This window comes from Dama dama, chromosome 24 (assembly GCF_033118175.1).
Source record: "Dama dama isolate Ldn47 chromosome 24, ASM3311817v1, whole genome shotgun sequence".
Classification (NCBI taxonomy): domain Eukaryota; kingdom Metazoa; phylum Chordata; class Mammalia; order Artiodactyla; family Cervidae; genus Dama; species Dama dama.
In genome coordinates, this window is record NC_083704.1 from 17491810 (window position 1) to 17503680 (window position 11871).

General features: G+C 43.9%; 1 pseudogene; it reads left to right on the plus strand.

The window, feature by feature from the left end:
- The first annotated feature begins 300 nt into the window (after positions 1 to 300).
- On the plus strand, positions 301 to 3834 carry LOC133046189 (small ribosomal subunit protein uS8-like; annotated as a pseudogene).
- The last annotated feature ends 8037 nt before the right edge of the window (positions 3835 to 11871 follow it).

The window sequence follows — 11871 nt, forward strand, 5'->3', positions numbered from 1 at the left end:
AATCATTCTGGCTTGCACAGGATTGAATTTGAACTTTGGGCTGATGAAAACAGGCTGTTTGTGGCCTGTTAAACATGCGTTGTACATCTCCTTCAGCTATTTAAAAAATTTACATTAAAAAATAACTGTGGTTCAGATATCTGAAATGGGAACTAGGTGGCCATTAGGGACATGGGTTCAGACGCGTCTCTATACTCCTGGAAACGTGAGTACTTAAGGATACCGTCAGCCATTTTCAAAATACCTGATAGCCACTCCCAGATAAGCCTTATGGTCTCAAGGTCTTACAGTCAGGAAACCTTCCTCCTACCTTAGAAACCGGAATAACAAACGAGAAAGCTCAAGCTACCGTGTGTGCGGAGTCGCTCAGCTGTGTCCCACTCTTTCCGACCCCGTGGATGGTAGCTCGCCAGGCTCCTCTGTCCGTGGAATTTTCCAGGCCAGAATGCTGCAGTGGGTTGCCATCTCCTTCTGCAGGAGATCTTCGAACCTGCAGCTCCTGCATTAGCAGGGAGATTCTTTACTGCTGCGCCACCTGGGAAGCCCCAGCTCAAGCTATAGCCTCCCAGGAAAAGGCTACTTGGTTACTAAACATAGGTAAAAAGGAAACACTTCAAAAATTACTTTCTTGTTTGACAACTAAAACAGGAGGGCTCTTTTGAAAAACACTACAGAGGTGTGTTTTAACCATTATCTTCATTGTATTGTTGACATCCAGTTGCTAAGTCACGTCCGAATCTTTGTGACCCCATCAACAGCAGCATGCCAGACTCCTCTTTCACTGTCTCTTGGAGTTTGCTCCAATTCACGTCCATTGAATCAGTGATACTTTCTAACCATCTAATTTTCTGTTGACCTCTTCTTTTGCCTTCAGTCTTTGCCAGCATCAGGGTCTTTTCCAGTGAGTCGGCTCTACGCATCAGGTGGGCTGAAGTATTGGCCCGTCCGCCCTTGCAATGAATACTCAGGGTTGATTTCTTGTAGGACTGACTGGTTTGATCACCTTGCATTTCAAGGAACTCGCAAGAGCTCCAGCACCACAGTTCGAAAGCATCAGTTCTTCGGTGCTCCGCCTTCTTTATGGTCTCACTCTCATATCGTACATGACTACTGGAAAAATCATAGCTTTGACTATATGGACCTCTGTCAGCAAAGTGATGTCTCTTCTTGTTTAGTATGCTATCTAGGTTTGTCATAGCTTACCTTCCAAGGAGCAAACATCTTTTAATTTCATGGCTTCAGTCACTGCAGTGATCTTCATTGTAATACATCCAATACTTTCCAAATGTTTGTCTAGGTGCTATGGCAAAGCAATTTAAAACAGAGGTAATATTTTCTTAACACAAAATATTGATGCTGAGCTTGGAAATTAGGATTATTTTAACTCTGTGTCCATTCCCTAAATTAGGCAGGATTATTCCCCTCTTCCAACAACACAAGAGAAGACTCTACACATGGACATCACCAGATGGTCAACACCGAAATCAGATTGATTATATTCTTTGCAGCCAAAGATGGAGAAGCTCTATACAGTCAGCAAAAACAAGACCAAGAGCTGACTGTGGCTCAGATCATGAACTCCTGATTGCCAAATTCAGACTTAAATTGAAGAATGTAGGGAAAACCACTTGACCATTCAGGTATGACCTAAATCACATCCCTTACGATTATACAGTGAAAGTGACACATAGACTCAAGGGATTACATCTGACAGACAGACTGACTGAAGAACTATGGACAGAGGTTCGTGACATTGTACAGGAGACAGTGATCAAGACCATACCCAAGAAAAAGAAATGCAAAAAGGCAAAATGGTTGCCTGAGGAGGCCTTACAAATAGCTGAGAAGAGAAGTGAAAGGCAAAGGAGAAAAGGAAAGATATTCCCATTTGAATGCAGAGTTCCAAAGAATAGCCAGGAGAGATAAGAAAGCCTTCTTCAGGGATCAGTGCAAAGAAATAGAGGAAAACAACAGAATGGGAAAGAATAGAGATCTCTTCAAGAAAATTAGAGAGATCAAGGGAACATTTCATGCAAAGATGGGCTCAATAAAGGACAGAAATGGGATGGACCTAACAGAAGCAGAAGATATTCAGAAGAGGTGGCAAGAATACACAGAAGAACTATACAAAAAAGATCTTTACGACCCAGATAATCGTGATGGTGTGATCACTCACCTAGAGCCAGGCATCCTGGAATGTGAAGTCAAGTGGGCCTTAGGAAGCATCACTACAAACAAAGCTAGTGGAGGTGATGGAATTCCAGCTGAGCTATTTCAAATCCTGAAAGATGATGCTGTGAAAGTGCTGCACTCAATACGACAGCAAATTTGGAAAATTCAGCAGTGGTCACAGGACTGGAAAAGGTCAGTTTTCATTCCAATCCCTAAGAAAGGCAATGCCAAAGAATGCTCAAACTACGGCACAATTGCACTCATCTCACATGCTAGCAAAGTAATGCTCAAAATTCTCCAAGCCAGGCTTCAGCAATACGTGAACCGTCAACTTCCAGATTTTCAAGCTGGTTTTAGAAAAGGCAGAGAAACCAGAGATCAAGTTGCCAACATCCGCTGGATCATCGAAAAAGCTAGAGAGTTCCAGAAAAACATCTATTTCTGCTTTATTGTCTATGCCAAAGCCTCTGACTGTGTGGATCACAATAAACTGTGGAAAATTCTGAAAGAGATGGGAAAACCAGACCACCTGACCTGCCTCTTGAGAAACCTGTCTGCAGGTCAGGAAGCAACAGAACTGGATATGGAACAGCAGACTGGTTCCAAATAGGAAAAGGAGTATGTCAAGGCTGTATATTGTCACCCTGCTTATTTAACTTGTATGCAGAGTACATCTCCCAAGTTTATGGTTAACCTCTCAATCTAAAACTTTTGCTCCCTTTCGTATTCTGCATCTCTTCCTCCTCAAGCCTGAGGAATGTCAAAGAAAAGGGAAACCTGAAACTGTGTGCAAGGCCCTGTGTCTTGAAGTAAAATGCTGGCCCAGGAGTTAATGCTTGGTCCTCTTTCTGCCATCTTTCCCTGCCACCAGAATGGTGCGCATGAATGTCCTGGCTGATGCTCTTGAGTATCAACAATGCCGTAAAGAGAGGCAAATGCCAGGTCCTTATTAAGCCATGCTCCAAAGTCATCGTCAGGTTTCTAACTGTGATGATGAAGCACAGTTACATTGGCAAATTTGAGATCACTGATGATAACAGGGTTGGGCAAATTGTTGTGAACCTCACAGGCAGGCTAAGTAAGTGTGGAGTGATCAGCCCCAGGGTTGATGTGCAACTAACTCAAAGATCTAAAAAAAAATGGCAGAATAACCTGCTCCCATCCCGTCAGTTTGGTTTCCTTGTACTGACCACTTCAGCTGGCATCATGGACCATGGAGAAGCAAGACGAAAACACAGGAGGGAAAACCCTTGGATTCTTTTTCTAGGGATGTAATACATACAAATAAAATGCCTCAGAGGACAAAAAAAAAAAGGAGTTAATGATTGGGAAATGTGAAGATGTTGAAACGAAGAATAGCTGTCGCACTGGGTAACTGGAAACGACTTAGACTATAGTTCAGTCACGTGGCAGAATCACTTGACTCACAGTTCCGTGAAGATACACAGAAAGGTCTGACACTCATTCCTGAGTTGTTTTTATAGGAATGAGACCCCTTCCAGGTGAAAACTGGTGACCACAAGAACAGACTTTAGACAGAAGGTTGATGAAGCTTGAAATCTCACCTTGATGCTAACTAATCCGAGATTTGCCTGTAAGCTGTTCACGCCTGCTCCTTGGACAGTATAAAACTCCCTACCCCCTCCAGCGTGGATCTTACAGTCTTGAGGACGTGAGCCTGCTGTGGCCCCCTCTGCCTGGCAGAGCAATAAAAGCTGCTCTTTTGTGCCTCACCCAATACTCTTGTCTCCACCTTTCCATCCCATATGAGTGAATGGATGCTACGTTTCAACAAGAGTATGATTCACTTGGAAATCGTCTAAGTTGCTGCAAAAGCATGATTTCACTCTCTCTTATGGTTGAGTAATAGTCCATACATATATGCAGTTATTGTTTTCTATCAAAGGGTAGTTCATTTACGTTGTTGTTTCTTTGAGTGGAATCAACTTGATTCAGCTATGTATATACATGTATCTTTTTTAGATTGTACTCCCATGTGGCTTAGGACAGTGTTGAGTAGAAGTTCCTGTCCTATCCAGTGATGCCTGGTTCATTATCCATTCTGTCATATATACATACATTCACGTATATGCATTATGGTTATATATAATATGTATAGTGTATACATGACACTAATATGTGTTTTAATCCCAACCTACTAAGTTTTCTCTATCCAGATATGTATTGATCTATCTAATCTGTATCTCTCTAGGTAGCTGTCTATAGATTAACCTATATATCTGTATTTATATATATATATCAGTATCTATATCTGTCTATCCAATTATGTTTCCAACTGTCCAGCTATCTGTTTATATCTTTCTATATATATATCTGTAGATCTATGTCTATATCTCTATATTCAGTTATCAGTTTTTCTATATTTGTATCTCTGTCAGTCTCTCCAGCTATCCACAGATCTGTGTATTTATGTTTTTGTTTAGTTGCTAAGTTATGTCCGACTCTTTTGTGACCCTGTGGACTGTAGCCTGCCAGGCTCCTCTGTCCTTCAGATTTCCGTGGCAAGAATACTGGAGTGGGTTGCCATTTCCTTCTCCCTATATTTATATCCTTCTATCCAGCTATCTTTGTTTCTAGCTATCTCCACTCTATATCTACCTATCTATGTTTATATATATATACACACATATATATAAAATACACACATATATGTACACCCAGATATCTATGTGTCAATCTATATGTTTATATCTATCTACTAAATACATCTCTATTAATTTACATTATAAAAGGGCTTTGGGACGTCACCGTGTCTCTACATCTCCTGGTGCTGGGCGTACCAGTTCTAGCCGCCTGCTTTCCAGTCACCTCACCATCCTCCCATGAGCGCTCCAACCGAGTCCTTTGGCAGGACCTGGCATGGTGTGGGGGGTGAAGGGTCCCAGTGAAGAGATGACAGCTCCCACCCCTGGCCCTCTGTGTTCTGTCTCTCTGCACTCTACTTCACCACTCAGGATCCCAGCTTTGCCTGGGGCTCAGCGTGCCCCACTGCCCAGGAGGAGGCATCAAGAAATGTCGCCATCTTTGGTAGCCTCAGGGGATCTCCTGGGCCAAGACCTGCGGGGTTCTAAATGATGCCAGCCCTAGGGCCCTAGATAAACCACCGAGGTTGCTAAGACAAAAAGAAGAACAACAGGACTGAACTGCACAAGCCAAGTGCCATCAAGAGGGAAATTTTCCTCACACTTAAAAATCAGCAGGAAAGAAGAAATCAGTGGAGATTTGTCAGCGTCATTACCCCTTAGAAAAATGGAAACCAAACCTGCAGTGAGGTCTCCTCTAGCACTGGTCAGCAGGCAATCTCGAAACGGTAAGGGGTTGAGGCGGGGGAGGACAGGCGGGAATCCCCATTTCCAAGTAGACGGAAGGCAGATGGCTAAATGGACTCGAGCAATGCCTCAGGTGTGCGAACAGCCGTGACTCGGCAAAGAGAGAAGAAAACCACGAGGTCGGGAGTGGATGGACTTGCGGAGGATCACAGGGACCCACGGAAGCCACACTGAGTTGAATTCCATATGCGACCATTCTAGGTGGAATCTCAAATAAATACAAATGGACTAGTCTCCCAGACTTGGAAAATATACCTAGGGTAACCTGCAGGAAAGCTGGGGCGGCAGGGGAGGAAATAACCAAAGTGGCAGGGATTTGAGTACATAAAGTTACAGTGACATAGGTAGACCAAGAAAGACATGGCTGGATACATACAGAGCTGGAGAGATGGTGCGATGGACTGCAGCCCACCAGGCTCCTCCACCCACGGGATTCTCCAGGGAGGAGTACTGGAGCGGGTTGCCATTCCCTTCTCCAGGGGACCTTCCCGACCCAGGGATTGAACCCAGGTCTCCTGCATTGCAGGCAGATGCTTTACCCTCAGCCACCAATGAAGCCCTAAATTTTATTTTTTGGCCTGTGCCAACCAGGGATTGAACCCACACCCCCTGCATTGGAAACCAAAGTCTTAACCACTGGGCCACCAGGGGAGTCCAGATAGTGAATGCATTGATGTATACATTAATACTTCCTAGCAGGATATAGGGATACCAGGATAGAGTGACACAGACATAAATATGAATACAGAGGCAAAGGTATCTAGCTGCATGGGCAGAGAGAGACTTTTACCCAGAGAGAGTGAGTCATGCATTCACAGCTGGTAGAGGTCATAGATATGAATCCAGAGTGATCCATAGAGAGAGAACTGCATCTACAGAGCACATAGGCCAATAAATACATGGGAAGAGATAATGTATAGAAATAGATATCAATATAGATTGACAGGTATATTGACATGTAGCTAGCTGGAAAGATAGAGGTACAGTGGAGATAAACACATAAACATATGGATAGATAGGTGGATACCTGGAAAGAGATAGTTTGATCAAATATGTAGGTGTAGCTATAGAACAGAGAGCTGGGCCTAGAAATAGCCAGATAGATACAAATATAAATATCGATTGAGATATATATTGACACAGATCTATGGAGAGCTCGAAGAGATCAGAGCCACAATCAGAGAGAGAGCTGTGTCTATTAAAAGCAAGAGAGGACTAGTTAGAACTAAAGATGGAAAGTTAGAGCTGGAACATTGGGGAGCTGAAAAAAGAGACATACACACGAATAAATACATATATCAAGAGCTGTTTCGAGAGTTCATAAGAGATTAACCAGGTATATAGACAGATATAGAGCTGGCCAGGTGAATGTGGCTATCATTGTACAGAGACATCAACACAAAGATGGATGAAAAGGTCCATACACACTGGGTAGTACAGGTAGGTACACAGATCTGGAGACAGCTGCGGAGAAACAGCTAGAAACACAGAGGGGTAGATAGCGCCATACGTGGGAAGCTGGATAGCAAGAGGGCTGCGTGATAATTTGTAAAGAGGAATCTGGGGATACAGGAGAGAGAGAGGTACAAGGGCAGCATAATGAACCGGGGCATACCCCAAACAGAGAACTCGACTCAACACTCAAGCTGCAGGAAGGATGTTCAGAAACATAGACTGATGTACGTGGAGAAGGGAATCCAGTGGCTGTGCCCCTCAAATGAGCACAGTGGTACAGAAGACTACTCCAGTCACCAATAAACAGGCCGTGAGCAGCAGAGAATGAATACAGCCGTCTGCTCTGTAGCCCTCATCAGACAGGTTGAGCTGGGGCGGGGGTCCATCCCGGGCCCGAGCAGGCGTGGATCTCGAGGGCGGACAGTGCAGTGGCGAGTCAGCTGGGCAGGAGGCGTGTGCCAAGGAGCCCTCCCTTGGATCTCGCGGTCCTGGGCCCTCTGCACGGGACAACAATGCGGGGATCCCAGGAGCCCTCCGTGCCTACACCACCAGGCCTGTGGCCCTCAACACACGGTGCACACTCTGGGCTGGAAGGGCTTTGGGTCGTCACCCTGTCTCCACGTCTCCCGTCGCCAGGCGTACCAATTCTGGCCGCCTCCTTTCCAGTCACCTCCGCATCCTCCCATGACCGCTTCAGCAGAGCCCTTTGGCAGGACCTGGAATGTGTGTGTGTGTGTGCCGGGCGGGGGCGGGGGGGGGGGTGGTGGTGGGGTGGGGTGGGGGTGGGTGAAGGGTAATGTTGAAGAGATAGTGACTCTCAACCCTTGGCCCTCCGTGGTTTCTCTCTCTGCACCACCTCCCAGGACCCCAGCTGTGACTAGGGCTCAGCGTGCCCCAGTTCCCAGGAGGAGGCATCAAGAAATGTCGCCGTCTTGTGGCCAGCTTGGGAACTACAGTTGGAAAGCCTGTGCCTCAGGGTATCTCCTGGGCAAAGGCCTGCTGAGTTCTACATGCTCCCAGAGCTAGGTAACAGCCTGAGTTGTAAGACAAAATGCAGGATGAACAGGGCCAAATTTTAGAAGCTGTTTTCCACCAAGAGCATAATATGTTCACACTAAAAAGCAAGAACAAACAAAAACACCCCTGGATATTTTTTTCAACATCATCATCTCTTAGAGAAATGGAAACCCAAAGGAATAGTGAGGTATCATCTAACACTGGTCAACAGGCAGTCTAGGAGAAATAAATGATCCAGGGGGATGGAGAAAACGGAACTGTCATTTTTTTTCATAAAGGGAATGCAGATGGCTAAAAGCCACTCAAAAAAGCAATAAGCAGCTTCCTTTCAAAACTGAAAACATAGCAACCAGGAGATACTGAAATACACTTCTTGGGCTCTATCTGGAGAAAACCATCCTTCCAAATGGCACGTGCACCCCAACGTTCCATGCTCTGCTGTTTACAAGAAGCAGGGCATGAAACCTACGAAAAAGTCCTTGGACACATGCATATACTTTGACAGTGAGGACTGGGTATACATATGCAGTGGATATTACTCAGCTAAAAGATAAGAGTGAAGTCTCCCAGTAGTAGCAACACTGATAAACTGCAGAAGATCACACTGATCCCCGTATTCACAGAAAGACTAATGATATATGGCACAGCTCTGAGACAGAATCCAACATGAATACAAATGATCTACTTTATCAAACAGCAACCTACTCCCAGACAGGTAACAAACTTAGAGTTACCTAAGGGAAGTATACAGTCAGCAAAAACAAGGCCGGGAGCTGACTGTGGCTCAGATCATGGACTCCTGATTGCCAAATTCAGACTTAAATGGAAGAAAGTAGGGAAAACCACTAGACCACTCAGGTATGACCTAAATCAAATCCCTTATGACTATACAGTGGAAGTGAGAAATAGATTGAAGGGACTAGATCTGACAGACAGAGTGCCTGATGAACTATGGACGGAGGTTCATGACATTGTACAGGAGACAGGGATCAAGACTATCCCCAAGAGAAAGAAATGCAAAAAGGCAAAATGGTTGTCTGAGGAGGCCTTACAAATAGCTGTGAAAAGAAGAAAAGCGAAAAGCAAAGGAGAAAAGGAAAGATGTTCCCATTTGAATGCAGAGTTCCAAAGAATAGCCAGGAGAGATAAGAAAGCCTTCCTCAGTGATCAATGCAAAGAAATAGAGGAAAACAACAGAATGGGAAAGACTAGAGATCTCTTCAAGAAAATTAGAGACATCAAGGGAACATTCCATGCAAAGATGGGCTCAATAAAGGACAGAAATGGGATGGACCTAACAGAAGCAGAAGATATTCAGAAGAGGTGGCAAGAATACACAGAAGAACTATACAAAAAAGATCTTCACGACCCAGATAGTCGTGATGGTGTGATCACTCACCTAGAGCCAGACATCCTGGAATGTGAAGTCAAGTGGGCCTTAGGAAGCATCACTACAAACAAAGCTAGTGGAGGTGATGGAATTCCAGCTGAGCTATTTCAAATCCTGAAAGATGATGCTGTGAAAGTGCTGCAGTCAATATGTCAGCAAAATTGGAAAACTCAGCAGTGGCCACAGGACTGGAGAAGGTCAGTTTTCATTCCAATCCCAAAGAAAGGCAATGCCAAAGAGTGCTCAAACTACGGCACAATTGCACTCATCTTACACGCTAGTAAAGTAATGCTCAAAATTCTCCAAGCCAGGCTTCAGCAATATGTGAACCATGAACTTCCAGATGTTCAAGCTGGTTTTAGAAAAGGCAGAGGAACCAGAGATCAAATTGCCAACATCCGCTGGATCATCGTAAAAGCAAGAGAGTTCCAGAAAAACATCTCTTTCTGTTTTACTGACTATGCCAAAGCCTCTGACTGTGTGGATCACAATAAACTGTGGAAAATTCTGAAAGAGATGGGAATACCAGACCACCTGACCTGCCTCTTGAGAAACCTGTATGCAGGTCAGGAAGCAACAGTTAGAGCTGGATATGGAACAGCAGACTGGTTCCAGTTAGGAAAAGGAGTACGCCAAGGCTGTATATTGTCACCCTGCTTATTTAACTTATATGCAGAGTACATCATGAGAAACGCTGGGCTGGAAGAAGCAAAAGCTTGAATCAAGATTGCCGGGAGAAATATCAATAACCTCAGATATGCAGATGACACCACCCTCATGGCAAAAAGTGAAGAAGAACTAAAAAGCCTCTTGATGAAAGTGAAAGAGGAGAGTGAAGAAGTTGACTTAAAGCTTAACATTCAGAAAACGAAGATATGGCATCTGGCCCCATCACTTCATGGGAAATAGATGGGGAAAGTGTCAGACTTTATTTTTTGGGGCTCCAAAATCACTGCAGATGGTGACTGCAGCCATGAAATTAAAAGACGTTTATTCCTTGGAAGGAAAGTTATGAGCAATCTAGACAGCATATTAAAAAGCAGAGACATTACATTGCCAACCAAGGTCCATCTAGTCAAGGCTATGGTTTTTCCAGTGGTCATGTATGAATGTGAGAGTTGGACTGTGAAGAAAGCTGAGCGCCGAAGAACTGATGCTTTTGAACTGTGGTGTTGGAGAAGACTCTTGAGCATCCCTTGGACAGCAAGATCAAACCAGTCCATCCTAAAGGAGATCAGTCCTGGGTATTCATTGGAAGGATTGATGTTGAAGCTGAAACTGCAATACTTTGGCCACCTCATGCAAAGAGTTGACTCATTGGAAGAGATCCTGATGCTGGGAGGGATTGGGGGCAGGAGGAGAAGGGGACGACAGAGGACGAGATGGCTAGATGGCATCACCGACTCGATGGACATGAGTTTGAGTAAACTCCGGGAGTTGGTGATGGACAGGGAGGCCTGGTGTGCTGCGATTCATGGGGTCGCAAAGAGTCAGAAACGACTGAGCGACTGAACTGAACTGAACTGAAGGGAAGTTTCGGGCTCAGGGGTTAGGTAATCAAAGTGGTAGGAATTAAAACATACACAAATATAGTTACATAAATAAAGAGACACCTGAATAGCTGGGTAATACATAGCTGGAAAGATAGTTATAAATATAGACACAGAAGAGGATATATAGCTAGCTATGTCTGTAGTTACTGATATACATATAAAGATAGATGAGTATATCTGCATATAGATGTATACAGAGACAGATATAAACATAATTATATAGCTTAATGTATTAATTGCAGCAGATAGTAATTATAGTAGATACATCTATACATAGCTTGACAGATATTAAGAGGGATAGATAGATAAAGAGATAGCTGGATATATAGAGTTCGGATAGACAGACATATATGTTGTTATTCAGCCCCCAGGTATGGCTGACTCTGTGACCCTGTGGACTGCAGCATACCAGGCCTCCCTGTCCATCACCATCTCCTGAAGTTTGCCCAAGCTCATGTCTGTTGCATCAGTAATTCCAATCAGCCATCTCATCCTCTGATGCTGTCTTCTCCTTCTGCCCTCAATCTTTCTCAGCATCATGGACTTTTCGAATGAGTTGGCTGTTCCCATCAGATGCCCAAAATACTGGAGTTTCAGCTTTAGCATCAGTCCTTCTAATGAGTATTCAGGGTTGATTTCCCTTAAGATTGATATATGTGTGTGTGTGTGTGTGTGTGTGTGTATAATAATATATATATACCCATATATAAAATATGTATATGTCATATATACAAGACATATATATATATATACACACACACACACACATAAAGAGGTAGTGGGTAGACATATATTTATAGATAGATCTATAGATAACTGGATAGAGAGACAGAAACATAACCAGAAATAAGTAAGTAGATAAATTGACAGTTTGATAGCTGTAAACAGTTGGATCCAAAGATATAAATATAGATAGATAGCTGAGTATATAGAT